Raw genomic sequence first — 19,626 nt, forward strand, 5'->3', positions numbered from 1 at the left:
TCAGTAGTTAACTCCACTGGTAATTATGTAGAAATGTTTAATATACATAATCTAGATAGTAAAGTTCCTTTTTATTTCATCTGCTGGTCTGAAATATGTTGTAATCCATTTATTTGTAAATTCCATAGTTCTGCTGCTTTGTCACATTTGTTAGCACTGAGTTTGTGATTTGGTTGAAGTTTTGAGGGATGTCTTACATATTTCACTGGCTCCTCCCTCAGATTACAGCATGCTGCTGAGCTGCAGTTTCCAGTGAAGGCTGACAAATAATGTTTGACAAGTTTCAGGTATATCAAATTAGTTAAAGAATCTATTTTCAACAGTTGGTGGTAGTGAACTGATTTTATTCAACTTTTTGATTTCTCATCTGACAAAAAAAAAGAAATACTGGAAATAGAAAATAGACAAGCAGCGATATTTGAATAGATGTAGTAAAATTGATGTAGGTTATTAAATATATCCTTGAGATTTTATTAATGAAAAATAAAAAAATTGCATGAACAGCAACATACAATACCTGATTATAAGATTGAATATTTTTTTTTTTAAATGATATACAATGTTGGTGGTGGTGTTAAGGTCCTGGTTGTCAGGTTGCACCTTTCTATTTGACTATGCCAATATAGTAATAAACATATTGATTTTCATTATTTTTGCCTGATCTGTTATTGCACTCTGGACAGCTAGATACCATCAATATGCTCCATAATATCTGGAGCATTTTTTATATTTAATCTATGACAACATAATTAAAGTACATCAAAGGTTTAATAGGACAGGTCTGGAAATATCACTGTTCACTTTCCATATGGATGTATGAGTTGGGAGCAGAGGACATTGCTCTACTTTTGGTTCTGAGGTGTAATCAGGTCTCCATGAACAGAGATGGAAAGAGTCAGAGAGATACAGAGATGGAAACATGGTTATATGGAGAGAATGTGACTGTGGTGAATGGAGAGGGGAGTACAGTACAGAGCGCTACCATCTCTTGTCACAGGATGTTTCCCTCCTTTTAAGGCAGCAGTGATGTTCTTCTTTCTGCAGCCACAGAAAGAAATGCAGCAGCCACATCCCAATTATAACTTCACTTAAATGTCATTTCACAAACACACGGTGATCTTTCCTGCTGTTAATTGCAATTTCCGTTTTTTTATCAATGAGTAACTTAAAATTTTTTCATGGTGATGAAGATCCAAAAGCACTTTACGATCAATTTAGACTCTTTTCCATTCCTCTGTATCCCAAACACATACCAGTTAAGCCTCTTTATAATTTCCTTCAACTTCTTTGATGCCATCCAAACAAAATTTCCATCCTCGTTCACAATAAACTTCATCTCTTCCTCTTTTCATCTCACTCTTTGTCAGTGTCATTACCGTGGGAGATCAGGTCTGATTGTGCCTTTCTTTCATCCACAGATAGAGACTTATCTCTCTGTCAGCACCCGGCTGCTCCATATAAGCTATCACACTCTCGGTGACGGGGTCTCCTCACCTGTCCATCCATCACAACCAAGACGCTCAGTGGCACCAATGGCTGTTTGTATGTTTATCAGTAATTGCAGGGGAGGTGTTGAGACTGAAACCAGCTGTGTGCGACTCACGCTCAGCACTCAGTCAGCTGACAAGGGTTTGACAGGGAGTCGACGACAGCGAGCGAGTTAAACCTCTTCAACGTGTCTGCAGGTCACACTATCCTGTGTCATTTCACATGAGCACTGAGATTATATTCTGCCTCTTAAAGTAATAATCAGAGCTGCAGTGATAAGCACATGGGAAGCTTTTTATATGAAGCACATGGTCAGCTGGAGCTGGATACTGTGCTCAAGGACACTACAGCAGAGCAGATTAATACTGACATGAGGGTTTGCACCAGAAGCCCTTTGGCTGAAGGGTGGTCTCTCCACTCACTGCACCACTCTGCCAGCCTGAATGCCATCAATAGAGAAAGATCTCAGAACAGACTTTGTTGTAGGTTTGTGTATATGTGTGCATACGGGTCTCATGTGTGCAGAAACCCGACTGCAGCAATGTTCCCCGCTCTCTCATTTCCTTCATGTGTGTTCCACGTGTTCCAGCCACATTTCTGCAAATATTTATACCGGGTGTAAAACGCTCTTGATCTCTCTCCCCTGTTTACTCTCCTGTTCTTTCTCTCACACTGACCTTTTTTCATCCTGACTGAGAGTGACAGGAGGGAGGGGACACAGAGTCAGGGGGCAGAAAAAGAGCAAGTGAGTACAGAGTGAGGTCAGGGGAAGAGAGAGAGAGAGAGAGAGAGAGGGAGAGAGGAGAAAGCCATTGGTGGAGAGAGAGAGAGAGAAACCTGTAGGAGCGAGGAGAGCGCGTTCAGCGTGATGGATGACTTGTCATCTTATGAAAATCAAAAGCCCAATCTACCAAAGCCCTCTTTTAGCAAAAGCCCACAATGCAGTCGTGCAAGGAGGCCCATTGGGTTAATTTTGGAGTAATTTGACATCTGTTGACGTCTGAAAAACGTGTTAGCTACTACTGAGAGAGAGAGAGGGTGGTGTTGTAATGATCCCTGCTTGATTTCTAAATGAGGCACATGCTGCTGACCAAGCTGGGTGCACACGCCTCTGAAATGAGAACAAAAACACGGATCTGGTTACAGGACAAAGTATCACATTTGCGGTCTTTGTCATCAGCTCAGCTACATTCAGAGCGCCTTGATCAATGGGGTTTGTGTAATGATATTCAGCCCGAAACATGAAGTGATGTGTTGCTGAAAATAATAAGCTTTGCAGCTGGGTGGCCCATTGGACACCACACACATTCATGTTGCTCATCTTCCCAGCATCCATTTGTGTTTTCTCTCTAAAATTCATTGTTCAGGATCAGTAATGGATGCTATTTTCCAACTATCAGCAGCTGTATGCCATAAAAGGCAACTCGTCAGTCATGCAATTCATGTGTTTTGGAGATACCTGTCATCAGATATATGGGGTATTTCAATAAACTGACTGCTAAATCATTAAAATCTCAGTAACAGAGAAAACATTTCTGCTGTCAAGGCTGCATTAGAAAAGCCAATTTGTGGATTATTTCTGAAACAATTGACGTTTCAGAGCTGCTAACAGGGCGCTAACATGTCTCCAGCTGTGACGAGTCCTTCAACTCTATACCTCCACATTCCTTCCAGTGAAAAAGGCTGCTGTTCTCTGCCCGTGGACGGGAAACAGAGCTGGTAGCTGGATTCCTCCGCAGTGTGTTGGCAAAAGCTGTGGAAGAGGCCTTAGGATCATTAGTGAGGCTGGCATGAGAGGTTGAAGGAGATCTGCTAACACTCTGACATTATTCAGCAAGAATGAAGACAGCCTTTGCCTGACTCTAATCACAGCGGCAGTTTTATTCTCTTTTAAATGGCAGCTGTCAAAATAGGTCTTTTAACACAAAATAGTCAGGCACGTTCCAAGCTCCTTCACACCCTGTGCACGACCTCGCTACAGATCTGCCAGACTGGCCTCGCTCTCTCTGCTGTGCAAAGTTTGGGTGAACACCTGATTTAAGAGTACAGGAGTTCAAGACAAGCAGGAAAGATAGCATGAGCAAGAAGGATGCTGAAAGCAGGCGAAATGGAAAATTGTTGGATATAAATGAAGAATCGGAGGCACAGCTAAAGGATGAGGGAAGAAAAAAAACAAAAGCTGTCCTCTCCATGCACCAGTGCATGACATCACAGCACTCCCAGCTTCCATTAAGGCCTAATAAATGAAGGGCTAACGAGGCAGAGTGGGTGGGAAATATGGGAGGAGGGGATGGAGGGGGGGTGTCCTGCCACTCCAAGCCTCTGTCAACCCCATCAGGAACACTTGAAGGAGGGGTGGGAGTGGAGAGAGGTTTGTAGCAAAGCAAGAGGCTAAAAAAACCTCTCGGCCCATTAGAGAAATCAGGCCGGGACTCTAAAAACACCCCGAGAGCAGAGAGGCCGAGTGGCCCTGGTGTAAACATACGGTGGGTGGCAGCCCCCGAGCTCTCTGACAGCCAACGGCGGCCATGATGGATCTGTGGAGTTATCTCATTTTCCACTGTTTTAATTAGAGGCCAGGCAGTGAGCCTCGGCAGCTGGCTCTGCTGTACTGACTCCTGCGGCCTGACAGAGAAAAATGTCCACCGATACTGCTGCCAAGTTCAGCCTGACCAGAGAAAGAGAAATTTTTTTTTTAAAAAAATCACACTTCTAGGATCCATAATCTTGTTTACTGAGCAGGTTGCTCTTTAATCGTTGATCATCTGAGTTGATTTCTCTTCATATTTACGTACCTTTCTAAATGTGTTTTGGTTCTTTAGCTCAATTCAAATGAGAGAGCACCTTGTGCATAATTATGAAAAAAAACACCTATATTTACAGTTAATTAGAGCCATGCATCTTAGATGACAATGATAGGATGAGTTAAGCTATCAGGTATCCGTCCACAAAATGTTCCTGGAGCAGATCTGCACCCTGTTATTAGGTGGCACTCTCAACCCTGTAATCTAGCAGAGCACCACAGTGACGGGATAAGAGAGGATGAGCGACAATAGACTCAAACTACCTCATAAGAAGTTTATATCTATATGCAGAGATTTCCAGGTATCATGGGCACAAAGCTTGTTTGGTAAAATAAAATAAAGAATGCTTAAAAATGAAATTCTCCTAAAAATATTACAAATATCAAAAGTTATTCCCTGAATTTTTAAAAGTGGAACCTGAAATGTTTTCCATAGTTGTTCTGTAATTTCAGTGGATTTAGTTGGTGTAGTAATCTAGTAAAAATCCCCCTTTTTTGCAGTTGTTCTGTAATTCTGTCAGATTTAATTCAAGGTTTACAAGAATACAGAGAATTAAAGGCTTTGTAGTGGTCATTTAGGCCAGAACTCCTTTTCTCTGATCTAAAATCAATAAAGGCTATAGTCCAAGAATGAATCAAGACAGATGATGATTGTATTTCATTTTAAAATGTTTTTTCTGTAGTACTTTATACTTTTCTACTCTGTTCTGTGGCTGCAGATTTTAAGTGTGATAAATAATTTTGTGTAAAAACAATTTTTGTATGATGATGTGCATAATTTTGAAATTATAAAAAATATATATTTTAAGCTTTCTTCTGCATCTGTGCACATTGGTTCAGTTTTTCTTTCATAAATTTGGTCAATTAAGTCAATTAAGGGATGGGAGTACAGGTTGTAAAAGACTGAGTTTAACATTTAAAAGTAAAGCTGTTTATATTCCACTAAAAAAAGTTGCCCATGTTGAAGTTGCTGTTATCTCTTATTAGAGCACGAGCCACACATTTACACAGGACGTTTCACAGTAAAACATGGATAACAAGCCTTTTTATGTCCTCCTCCTCGTACTTGTTGAAAAGAGGAGAAATGGAAAGAAAGTGCAAGCGTGAAAGACGTTTTACTGAGCACTGGAAGAGAGGAAAATAAAATCATGTCATTGTTGTTTACACTGGACCCCCCAACCGAAGGCCTGTGTGTGCGAGTCTGTGTGTGTTCCACCGTTTTCACTGTTTAGGTTGCGTGTTATTGTGAGTCGGCCTCAAAGGACATTTTGAAATTCACCACCATCAGAGACCAATTTGGAGTGACTTTGCTGTGGAGTATTTTTGTGTTCTGTGTTCACACGCAAATTTTGTTTTTGTATTTTAAAAAACAGAAGATTTTTTTAAATACTGTATATGCATTTATTCAGTTTTTAAATGACAGCTAAGCTTACAATTTTACAGATAATTTAGGCCTTTTAAAACGTTTATTTCATTTCATTTGTGAATATATTATTTAGACCTTTTTTTCGGAGAACAATAATCCATATACCCTGATGATCATTTGATGACGTGCCAGGCAAACACACACACACACACACACACAAGAATGTAAACACAGACATGGATGTATAGACACTCGCTCGCAAGCAAACACACAAACAGGTACACACAAGCATCCAGATGCACACATAGATGACCTCAGCGAGTGTATTGTTATGTTTTCTCAGCCTCTACCAACTTCCTGTTGGCACCATTCAGTAACCTGCCTCCCGCTCACAATAATAGAATAATCAGCCACACGGTCAGTATCTCACTCCTACCATATCTCTACCTCTTCCCGTTCACTCTCTTATTGTGTCTCTCGCCCTCAGCTTCCTCCTCTCTTCTCCCCTTGTTTCTCTCTCTCTCTTCTCCTCTCTGCCTGTTTAGAACGAACAGCGGCCTCCATTGTAGAATGGCAGGGTGTTATGACAGCAGGCTACTGTTAACTGTGTTTGGTTTGGGACGACAGGGGAACACACACATGCAGACGCCCTGCAATGCACATGCATACACAAGGACATTGACATCTTCATCTTCAGTGCTGCCATTGTATATGAGCATGCTCACACACACACACACACACACACACACGCATATCTGGCATCAGCTTCTCCAGATGGAGCTCATCCCCTCTGCCTGCCTGGGGCCATATTTTGACTGTTTACTCAGAATTTCTCTATATCTGGCCATTGTTAAGCCTGCTTGGCTCTGTGAATACATTCAGAAACATGTTTGAAGTGGGTGTGTAGTATGTGTCTCATGTGCCAGTGGAGAAGCACTGCAGTATGTGTGTGTGTGCGTGTGCAAGTGAAAGCGAAAGAGTTTTAAATAAGCACTGGGTCATGAATGTGCAAGTGTTCGGTGTGCAAACATATCTATAAGGCCACTGAACTGTTTGACCTGCACAGGTGGGTGTTATTCTCCGAAGCGCGTCCTGCCTCCTCAAGACATTTGTTTGTACACATGATGAGTTAGTGTAAGCTGCAGCAGGATGTTTGGGACCTGAACATATGTGAGAGTGCACATCAGTGTGTGGGTGGACGGTCGGTGTGCGTTTGCACCCAGACGTTACCATGAGAGCTTGCAATGCCCTTAAAAGTCGTTTTATCCCTCTGAATTAAAGGCTTTCCCCGAAAAGCTTGAAATCTGTCATTGTGTTAAATTACATGCCTCCTATAGTTGTGTAATATACCGTAGCTGCTGCCGAGAGAGGAAAATAAACACGTTTGAATCCTAGAAAATAGTGGAAAAATGAAATGGTCGACAGAGCGGAGCCTCATTGCGCTATTGTCTTCCTCTTCTCCACATTCACTTTTTCCACATTTAGCATTGGCTGCTTTGATGCATGCTGAAGGAATGCAGGGTGAGTAATCACAGGGGGGAGAGGGGGGGAGGAGGAGAGAGGTGGATTACACTTATGAACTGAAGAGGTGATGGAGACAATTAAAGAGGCCACAGGGTGAGAAAAGATGGACATTTAAGAAGAAAGGAAAGGAGGATGGAGCAAGAGGGGCCTCCCTGGTCATCGTTACGCTGTGTGCGATCATTTGGGTTGATTTGGATTAATGCTTTAATTGGGAAACACACACAGACCGTTAACATCTGTATCCCATAGCGGAGGGTAGTGGAGCGGCCGCCAAGACAAACCAGTGCTGCGTCACACTGACAGTAACAAGAGCGCTCCAGCAAAGGCTCTGTGTGAGAGAGACAGGATTTTAATGGCAAAATAGTCCGGGCTTAAGACGGAGTTCCAGGTTATTAAACTGGCACTGCCAGCCCAGAGCTAACATCACGCATACACACACACGCACGCGTTTTATAATTCCCTGAAATATTGTCACCTAGTTGAACGGATTACATCTCAATATTTTTAGCAGGAAGATTGAAGCTGGCTCTCTCAAAGAAAAATATGGTTATTTTTTTCCAAACTGGGCGCACTATCTTATCTAGATTGTGGTTGAATGTTTTTATTTATGTATTTGAATTTAGGTACTAGAGCTGGGCGATATGGAGAAAAATCAAATATCATAATATTTTTGACCAAATACCTCAATATCGATATTGCGTGGATATTGTAAGACTTTTATAAAAAAATATTCACACACTGAGATTTTTGATAAATAATCATCAGTAATGTGGATGTAATGACTAGATGAAACCAGGAAAAGACACTTATGCCATACAGGAAGTTGGCTCCCGTCTATAGCTCGCTTGAGCGGAGGAGTTGTAGCCTTGTAGCATTTATTCACCGACAAATAAAGTGTACACACACTGTCTGCTACACCTAGGTTCACAGCTATAATGCCACATGCACATGCGGTCAGTCGGAAACTCTGTGAAGTTTCGCTGTGCTGACAGACCGTATGTGTGTGACCACGGGTAGCACGAAGCTACTAGCAGAACTACAGCTGCTAATGTAGCACAAATATACACACTGATTGTCGGACAATTGCGACAGACAGAGTATCGTTACTTTGGGCAGACACACAGCGGACAACCTGCTAAACTAAATGTGCCATGGAGACTTTTACTGGGAAAGAGGCTGCATGTCCGCGACACTACACGCAGCATCTAAGTTATCTATCTGCTAAGTTAACGCTCCCGAACGGTGAGCTGGAGACAGTGAACGCAGCATACGCTCCCGTGAGGGTGAACTGGGGACTCCGTTGTCTGTTGTCCTCATACACTGCAGCTGGCGCACCGCTGCATGTCGGTTAACGGTTAATAATCGGTTAACGAGGGTCGGTTATCGGTTATGAACATTTTTTCAAAATTAGCATCCCTACAAGGGACACTAACAGCGGCCTCCTGGATGAAAGCCTTGCGTTTGTTGGACCCGTCCACCTCTCCTCCCACCCGCCCGGTGTGTGTCTTTTCACTCTTAAAACTACTTCACCACACTCCCAGCGCACTTTCCCTGAGCGTTTAATATCAACGCGGAAGGGTTTACTTTGTAGTTAATGGAAAGCCCGGTGCGTCTCCTACCGACGCTCAAGGGTGCCTTGTGCGTCGGTATCTAACGCCAACGGCCGTGACAAAACATCAGTATTTCATGCCCTGGGAATGAGAAGGGGCTGAACATACATGAGCATAAAATTCATGAGCACACGCATTCTTAGAGACAATTGTGAGAAAGTGTTTTGGCACATCGTCATTCATAAGGCCGGGCCGCCTCAGAACAATGTAAGGCTACACACCCCGTCTGTGTGATTCAGTGACCTCTCGGACCCCCGTGCACCTCACTGCCACTCCTACCCACACTGGATCCCTACTACACCACTCCGGCGTTGACCCCCATTCATTTGGACCGACCCTTCTTATCAGGTCTGCCAGTTTTTGGCTGTTGCACACAGATGCAATGTAACCAGCCCCTCCCCCTCTCCGCCTCCTCCTCCGCTCCGCTCTCCCTCAACCATACACATGTCAAATCTCTCTAGTTTCCTTCTCGTGCATTCACACACATCTGAAACCGCATGCTGTGGGAAGCCATGCTGACTCGATGTTCATGGGCAGCGCAGAGAGCAGAGTCGGGTGTCGAGGCCTCAGATTCAGCGCACGAGGCCAAGAAATCAGACCTTGTGGAGGGTGATTAATACAGCAGAAAGCCCAGGCTTAGTGAAAGGCCACAGCATCCAGAAAGCATTCCAGCAAGGCTCGGAGCAACGCTGCTAACACACACACACACACACACTGACTGCCAAGACGGCTTTCGTGACTGCTTCCTCTGGTCCCTGTACGGTTTCACATTCACTGCGTTTGATCATGCAAGCCTGCGACTCACATCCCCATACCTAATTAACAACGAATGGTGAGGGAGACACATGCATACACACAATGGCAAGTACAGTACACACACACCCCCGGCACAAAACACACACACACACACTCCTGAGCAATATGACCCTTTACTCGAGAACGGATTAACAGTGATGCCTGTCAGATACACACAGTTGCTTTTTGGCTTGGTACCACACACAGTGACCATTGGCTCAGTAGCAATTTATACACACTCAAGTGTGCAAGAGAGCACAGTCACAGTTATTGGAGAAAGGAACATAATATAAATGAAATTTAAAAAGAAAACAAACACATAAAGAAACTGTATTCATTATACGGGTGTACTGACAGAGCAGTGGAGGAAGATGTTTACAACACAGATAACGACTACTCTGATTTCATCTTAGGAAACTTGTTGCTCCTAATGATCGGTTTCTATCAAAACAGCAATCTGACTTGGAGAAGAGGAAAATCCACGGGGTGAGAAAGAGAGAGCTCTGACATCTTCCTGACACTTTAATGACCGCCTGTCTTCACTGCCGCAAGTTCACCTCAACAGACTGTACCTCGCTCTGTCTCTGGGCTTTGGGGCTTCAGGGTTTCGGGGCCAACCACCCCTCATAAGTGTGAAAATAATAACACGCCATCACAAGCCAGTTCTGGTCTAATGAGGCTTCAGAGCATCCCAGACAGACTTGGCATCATTAGCTCCAGTATGTATGCCGTTGTTTTAAAAGACACTGTCAGAAACTAACATCATTCACACCAGCTTTGTATAGCTGTGCTGCTCAGAGCCAAGGGCATGCCTACTGTTCCACACGCAGCAGCTGGTGCTGTCTGATTAGCTCCATCGTTAACTTAAAGGGATACTTTGGTTGTTTTGAAGTGGGGTTGTATGAGGTACTTATCCATAGTAGGTGTATTACCTACAGTAGATGACAGTAGGCACGCCCCCAGTTTGGAGAAACAGACAGGAGTACCAACACCGGAGCAAAGCAATACAGTGCTGTGGACGGGGGCAGCAGGAAAACATAGTTTAGAAACCTAAAAGAAAGGCTCACCCCAAAAAAATGTATCCGTTCTAGTGTACGCTATATTTAGAATTTTTTCCATCGGCGAACTGAACTGAAAGTGAGACGTATATATACTGTTTTTGTCATCTGAATCCGCTGGCTTTGGAGAGAGCATAGATGTTTCACTTTCAGTTCAGTTCCCCGTCAGAAAGGAGAAGGAAAGGGCTGCCTGACGGCAAAATAAAGTGGTGAACTTTCTTTTTAAGCAAACTAAAAAAGGAGCAAACTGTCTAAGAAGACTTTCTTAGATGTTGTTTAAAGATAAAATATTGTCGGATACAATATTGATATGACCAACTATTAGGTGATCTGCAGATCATGTAAACTTCTGAAATAAATGTTATCTCTTCCACTTAGTTCAATCTCTGTCTAGTCAAGTCAATTATAGGCCAAGTGAAGATAACACGGTTTTGTCTTGTTTGTCTAATGCCCAAAGTTTAAGTCCACTAACTACAACCAGAGAGCAACATGCTACACCAGACAGAAATAGGAGACAACTTGAAGTATAAGCACTAATACTTCACGATAGCGATAGATAGACTATCTATCTATTTTAGTACAGTATACAGTATTTTTTTAGGTGACCTAATTGGCGATTGACCTCTGGACATGGGGTAACCAGAATTAGGGACAGAGAGCCAGATATTTCCACCAAAAAGGGACTTCTGAACAGAGGGAGATGCATGACATTAATAGCACTGCACCTGCATTTACTCACTATAATCATAATTATCAACTCAAAGCCAAATAATATATAAACTATATAAACAATATTCTAGTTAAACACAGGAATTTAGTCATAAAGTGAAGAGACAAAGACATGGGATTATCAAAGTGATAAACCTTAAAGAATAACTCACTTTAGACGCACTGGATGAAGACAGGGGAAGATTCAGTTCAAAAAATGTTCTTCTTCCTCCCCTCCTGGTTATAGGAGCACTGATTGTGTGCAGATGAGCTCACCTTTGCCTAGTTGCCTCTAAACAGCACAGGTGAGCCTGTGGCTCCTCTCAGAGCTCATCCGGGTTATGGCAGACATGAAACACGCTCTAACAGTATTACTATTAAAAAGAAATTGAACACATTACCTGACAGAATTATCCACAGTTTATGAGCTTCAGTCAGCTTCAGTTTGTTTGTTTACTTCCTATTTGAATGAATATCATTGGCAGACCTCAGTCAGGTGACACTAGAAAAAGTTTTTGATTGGTTTGTGGTATAGTATTCTCTAGCGTTTGCCTGATCAGTTTATTAAACACAAGTTTAGTTTTCAAAAAACTATGATCGACTTGAGGCTGCCAACACACGGAAACGTGTTCGGAAAAAAAACATTTTGTTTATATGAAAAATACAGCTACTCTATCGCTGAGGATCGATCATTTCAAAAACTAGAGCAAATCTCGGCCTTTGGCCCACCGCCTGTCTATAGGAGCATAGACATATAATATACATATCTCTGTTTTTATTTTTCTGTGACTCTGTCCAGTTAAGGGTTAGCCCCCCATCAGTCACGAGCAGGAAAACAAAAAGATCCGGCCAGCCCTAGGGAGTATAAACAAGGAGTGGGTCAAATTATGGGTGCTAAAATGTGGCAGAGAAAGGTGGTTTCTTTGTGCCTATTTATTGTCTAAAAATACAGCAGTGCCAGCCCAAAAGGCCTGCGTGCCCACAGAGGTATTCGTGCCAGCACCTTTTATATAAAGCATCATCTCTTGACTTGTGAAGTGTAATGAGCATCCTGAAACATTCAATTACAGATTTCCTACTAACGAGGTAAACAAAGCATCAAACGCAGCTCAAAACAAAGATCTTAATGAGGAGTTTGTAGTCAGGTAATGCTGGATGTGGATGTCTGTGAAGTTACGGGGGTGGAAGGTGTTGACAGTGTTAGTGTTATCCCTCAGAGAGCAGCGCTGGTGTTTTCCTATATTTACGTCAGTATTTACGCATGTGTGTACAGGTCCTTTGAGAGGTTTACATATTGAGGGTAATAGGATAACTCTGGCCCTACCAGCAGAGAAGCAGGTGCTTATCTTGTCAAAGCTGTTGTGCTAAGCCGACCTTTGACCCCTGGTTAAGAGCCAATTGAGAAATTAAAACAAGAAATTTGCACGCCTCCGCCACCCCCCCTCTCCGCTCTTCGCTCCTCTCTCTTACATATGCACTCGCAGGCACAAAAACGCATGCATGTGGTAGTAAAGGTCAGCCAGATGATGAATCATTTTACAGCTATTTCCCAATATCCTTCACTGGTGTTCTGCAGCACAGCTTGCTGAAGAGAGCGGTAAATGAGAAGAGAAATGAAAAAAACTGGAATGAAGAGAGGGATATGGAGGGTGTTTTACCCAATGCTGCACACACAGAGCTGAGTTTGGGGTTTCTGGCGTAATGTGGAGGAAGGGAAGATCGAGGGGTGTGAGGGGGAGTGAACAGGAAAAAAGCTCGGCGCTGTGTGGGGTCTGTCTCGCGTGCGTTCACCACCGGGGTCTGGGTTATTGATTTCCAGGCATGAAGCGGGAATATTGTCCAGGGTTTTACTTTGCTCTGCAGAGCCTGCCAAGCTCTTTCTAGTAAGCCACTTCCAATTACAGACGTCTGTCTCTGACAGATAGACTGACACTGTCTTCTCATAAATATAATTGCAAACTGTAACACAACCGCAGCAACTGTGTTATTTACAACAGTGAGTCTATTCATTCCACTTTCACAATTTTAAAAATCAAATCAATTTTCATATTGTTGGCATGGCTCTGACATTGCAGGTTACTTCAAAGTAAATACAACCTAAATTTAGTCTTGTGATTTTACAATCACAAGACTAATAAAGGCTAATCACAATAAAGGCTGTCCAAATAAAATGTTTCTATTCAATATATATCTACATGAATCAATGTTTAATGCTACAACCGCTTGCAAAATCTCCTTAATGATTGACAAGTCGACTGTTTTCACTTTGATTTTTATTTCTATGTTAAACACCACAGAACAACATGTGCAGGCAGGTAGATATAAAGGTACTCCTGAAGAGCAGCATTTATGTGTTTTTTGTGTGATCTTGGTGTTGTTAAGGATGAATTTAATTTTATGTTTCATGCCCAATATGTACAGTGACTTGAGGAATCATCAAAAATTCAATGCGGAAGCTGGATCTGTTTTGGTTGACTGAAGGTTATACAGTATGTTGAGTTGGCTATTTAATGAGGACATTTTTGCCTTAGCAAGGTTTATAGAAAATGCATGATAACTAAGACAAAGAATGCTGTATCCATCATAATAAGACCTTTTTGTTGGGGAAACTGAATGTTCTGACATTTTCTAATTTTTTTCTTCTTCTGAATTTGTGGAACTGGATGTTATGATCCTGGTTGCTGATGTTGTCCAGTGTCTTGTAAGCCCATATGGGCTGGGCACCAAATGGTGCAGGACACCCACATAAACAAATCAATCAATCAATGTGCACATTACACATCAAGAAATAAATGTGGATGTACTCTTTCTACCTCAAAACTTTTTACCTCCATTTCAAAACTCTGTCTCTCCAAAATACTGTTGTATGAAATGTTGACTAGAATAACCAGAATCCACATTTATCATTTGGGATTTTTTAAAACAAAGAAATAGCATAAGATATAGAATACTGAGTTTTCATAACATTTTATTAATTTGGTGAGATCTAATATAATTAGATTATAGTCTCCCTGTGCGTTATTAGATTCATAAATGTTGGTCTGGTTATCAGGCTGAGAGTATGAGTGACTAGTGTTATGAGGACTTTATTAGCTTTGGTCGGTCATGTCCATCATCGTTCCCCTCACACCACACATAAAACAGACAAAATGCATGCTGACATGAACACTCCTCCACATGCATAAACACGGATGCATAAACAAGCAGCTGAATAGCTGAGGGAAGTGCTCTGGCAGACCAAAACAGACATGCAGAACACAAATTATATGAGCCTTGGATATCAGTTACTTTGAAAAACAAAGTGAAACTCCAGCACAAAAAAACACCATTTCATTTAGGTTGCAACTTCTATACCATTGAAATACAACACGCAAACACTAGTGCATCACAATCAAAAGAAATGTTCAATATTTATTTTATTCAGAAGAGAGCTAATGATTCTTTGGTTAATGTTAAAGACATCAATCATGTGCCACTGATGGGATGGCGGTTCACTTCATAAAAACCCTCTTAGAGCGACATGAAAGTTAAACAAATGAAAACAGCCCAGTGTTTTGAGAACGTGATGAAAAGTACGCGGCTGTGCGGCAGATACGGAGGGCCAGGAAAAACAGCATGAGGTTAAAAAGCTCTCATATTCATGTATGAACACATCTCCTTGGCCTCAGCTTCTGACTGCTTTAAGTTTCACTCTAAAAAGCCAAATTTAGGGAGAGCAACAGCCGACAACCTGACAGCATCGGTCAGGCGTCAGTCCAGACCCGTGGCTCTGGAAATGACTCAACCTTTCATAATTAAGAAATAAACAAAATGATTTGAGGTTTTTTTTTGGTGTCTCCCTCTATGATATGAGTGAAATGCTAATACAAAATGTTTGGCATCATGATGAGAATAGATGGGCAGGGTTTACCACATCAGGAAAACAAACAGATTACTATAGCAAATAAAGAAGTGGACATGAATTTAAGTTTAAAGCCAGAATAAAAATTAAATACCAATCAGATTATGATACAAATGTGTCATCTTCATTTGTTTCTTCTTTTGCGGTTGGGTACTACAAAATGTTTAACTCAGCCTCCCACAGAAAGAAGCTGTCAAGTGTTTGGGGTTAGACAAACTGAGCCTGTGTGTCTCCCCAGTAATCTATGAAGCTGTAGAGGAGCCTGTCCTGCTGCAGCCTCGGGGTTCAGGGCAGATCTGGGATTGAGGTTGATAATGAGCAGAGGGATAAAGTAGAGTTATGGAGGTCTTATCACCCTGAGCCCCCGGGTCACACGGCACTGCTGGTGGTCAAAGACCCCTGAATCATTACTAAAACTCACAGCTCTACTCGGCAAACAGGTATTAGTTGGACACGAAGAGGTGAGTGTGCTGGAAAACATTTTGGCTCCTTGAAGGGTAATAAGTAACTGCTCTTTATGTGAGGATTGAATAAACTACAGTTTTAGCAGTTTTATTCTACAAAACTTGTCTAAAATATTGATTCTTAATGCGGCTGCAGGGAGTCTTGAGCTCAGGATGGCTTGACTCCTGGTCATCTGAGCTTTAAAATCAGCCCCTGGGTGATATCTGTGTTGTCCAGTCAGAGTGAGCTGTGTGGGGGTCACATAGGGAGACAGAGATGAGTGTGGTGTGTGGGGTTAGCCAGACCTCAGGCTGTGATTTGTTGAAATGCATCAGACGGGAGTCGACCAGAATCTGAATAAATCACCTCAGTGGCACCAGTGACAAAACCTTGATAATGTCTCTAAACAGGCATTAATTAATGTGAGCCAATAAGTGGGGCAATTGCTTAAATGCTGTTACCTTTTTAAGAGTCACTTTTCATAGTAAAGATCACCTCTAAGACATACATAAATACTCTGCTTGGAATAATATTATTCTCATAATGTTCTGTCTGGTATGGTTTTTACACAAAAATGTTCAATTAACTAGTGACATGTACTCCTTCTCTTTCATTTAATCTATGAACATGCAAATGTTGTTCTTCTCCAAAGTTTAACTGCTGGACACAAAGAGTCTCCTGCTTCACTGAGAAGTCCATTAGTATATGCGCACTGGAGGTTTCAAGTTTTCACATGTCACTTGTGTAAGTTGCATATTCAGCCGATTAGACTGTTGTCAGGCTATTAAATAGGCGTTATCAGTTGCTATAAGCCCCATAGATGTGGGTCAATAGAGGCCTACATCACCCACTAGTAGGTTTTATCATCTATTCACATGAGAGATCACAGAAAGAAGGTATAAAAGAACATGAAAACGACCTCTAGTGACTGTGGTAATTATGACAGGAGCAGAAGCAGAACTCAGGTAGTATAGACGGTGTGAAACTCCATAAAGGGTGGAGGTTATGGATTGGACACAAAACACAGGACACCCAGGAGGCCGGAATTTGCATCCCATGTGAAACCAACAATGTGTAACTGTCTTTGTGTTCATAGTTATTTTAACCCAAAACACGATGTTGTTCCCTAAACTTAACTTAAACCTAAATAAGTTGTAGTTTTGTTACCTAAACCTAAAGAAGCCTTTTTGTTTATGTTCAAAAGGTGACTTTTCATTCAATTTTACGTGTTAGAATGTGTTGCCTTTAAGTTTCACTATAACTTTTACAATGTAGTAGGCGTAGTAGGCCCCTAATGACCCACATCTATGGTGCTTATAGCGACTGATAATGCCTATTTAATGGCCTGATTACAGCCGAATCGGGTGGCATATTGGACCACGATTGGTTTCCAAATTAGTTAGTGATGTCACCAAATCATGCTCCATGTACACATCTTGAACTGAGATTTGAAGTGAGCACAAAGACACTTTCCCTATCAGCAGATAGATTTAGTGTTAAACTCACATACATCTTTCTGCACATGAAGCTCAAACATCCAAGCGAGGTAACAATCAGCACAACACAATTTTGAGTGAAGTGTGACTTTAACCTCCTTAACAAGAAGATTCATAGACAATTGGAAGAGCTTCCCAGAAAACTTGCAATGTTGCACAATGCAAAGTTGAATTTACTGCTGGCACAGGAATACGAGGTCAGTGTAACTTGTAGGAGTATCATGCAAGTTCTCAGCCAGGATGAGACAGGCCAGTATTGTCTTACCATTACTATTCTTACTCCAGGCCGACCGCAGACACGGCAGCTGATGAAAAGATTGATTGGAGGAGGTTAAAAAGACATTTGATACTGCTGAGTTGGATTTAATGATCGTGTTTTAGGATTAAAACTGTATCAGCAAAGTGGGTGACAAGGAACAGAGCTGCTTTCTGCTAATCACTATCGTTCCACTTGTCAGGCATCTTTTTACCTCTGAAATAAATGATAAAAAAATAAGAGTATTTCGTCAACAAAGATATTCAGGACTAGCAGCTCATCAGCGTTTCCGTGGTAACAGTGGTGAAAACAGGAGCAGGCCTCCACTTCTTCCCTCCTGTCAGTATGTATCCCATTATGGTTGCACTGTGCGGACAGAAGAGCTCTGCCTGCTCGCCACAGCTTTATTTATTTTACTGTCTTTCATCTGCGAACCACTACCAATCTGCATCAGAGGCAAATCCACTCTGTGTATCCCATAGGTGTCATTTAGGATTGATTCCCTGGAATTAGCAGACGTCAAAGTGGAACCATGTGGCTGTCTGTCTGTCCATCTGTCTGTCCTTACCGACACCTGTGATAAGGCTGTTTGGACACGGAGAAATGGCATTTGGTAATCCACACATTAGTTATGGCCTCCGGGGATCCACTGAAAGTTCAGCTCACTATCTGTTAAATATTAAGGGCAGAAGTGATAATAAGCAAGAAGTGGAATCCACTGCTATCCAAATCTGAGATAAATGCTTCAGAGGCTCCTGTGTTAACGCCAGATTAACTATTTTCCCCCTTGCTAAAACATTCTCTAATGAAGCTTATCCACTTACTAAAAAGACACAACGCTTGAGATCGCTCCTGCGATGCCTTGATTCAGTTTTAATTTGATTTCCATCTCTGTGGTAGAAAACCAATAAAATGTCCAAATCCTGCCATAAGAGACAGAAGTGTAAACACACTCATCAGCTCTACTTTTCTCTGAAATTCAAATGGATATTTTGTTTTTAAGAGCTCCTCTGGTTCACATGACCTCCTCAGAAAAACTGATAAACCAATGCGAATCCACTCTCAGCTGAGCAGAAATCAGAGGTCAAACAGAGATAACTGCAATTAACCATCATAGATCAGCCACAGGTCATTATTGATTATCATCTTCGAGCAGTGTGGCTACTTATTTAGATATGTGGACAGTATGAATGTGATCCATAACCCTCTGGTTGTTGCAGAAAACTTATGACACTGAAGTAAACAACAGGACCACCAACAGCTTCAATATGGCTGAATGTATCCTCGCTGTGTTTATCATACGAGTCTCAGCACCACCACAGAAACACAGGGAATTCATCATAAGGTCCTTAAGTGGTTCTTGACTTGACTTTGGCAAAGAGCAAGAATACAAGGTTAAATTTAACTCTAACAAAGTGGCTTCACACGTAAAAGAATTTGCATTTTAATTATATTAAAAAAGATACTTTTTAATCAGTGTTTTGCCTGGCCTCTCACTGCGTCCCTTTACTGTGGAGTTTTAGTCGTCATCTTCATTTTTACTCAAAGAAACTTTGTTCACGATGAAAGATGTCCAATTTAAAAGCAGCATCCTGTCATTTATACATAAAAAAAAATGTGTGTGGAAAAGCAAAGCAAGTATACATCAGACAGAAACCAGAAGAAATATGAAAAGACAACACCACCAATTCCAATTTGTATTTTATTACTGTAATGAAAATGAAAAACAAATACAAATTCCCATATTGACATTATGTTAAAACATTGTAGCAGCAGAACATACTGACACAACAACAATGTAAAATACATGAATAAGGTAAAAAAAAAATGTCAAAGTATTTCCCTAGAAAAACATAACGGTGAAAGAGGATACAGTGGGATAGTAATAGGCAATAATTATTGCACAAAACACCTTCATAATTACATTAAAGGTAGAATTGATAACTTTGGACAACCCGATGGAGACACAGTGTTAAATTCAGCCATTTATAATTTTTTTCCACACTAACTGGCAACTTGATTACTAACGACACAGAGATACTACGTGAAACCAACGTTGTTATACTATTGGCTCACAAGCCTTGTTAGAAGTGGGACCCAAACAACATATATCTTCCACAGAGAAAAACAAAACATTAATTTTGCACACGTCAAAATTTCTTTAAATGATTAATTCA

The sequence above is a fragment of the Sebastes fasciatus genome, chromosome 2 (assembly GCF_043250625.1).
Source record: "Sebastes fasciatus isolate fSebFas1 chromosome 2, fSebFas1.pri, whole genome shotgun sequence".
Classification (NCBI taxonomy): domain Eukaryota; kingdom Metazoa; phylum Chordata; class Actinopteri; order Perciformes; family Sebastidae; genus Sebastes; species Sebastes fasciatus.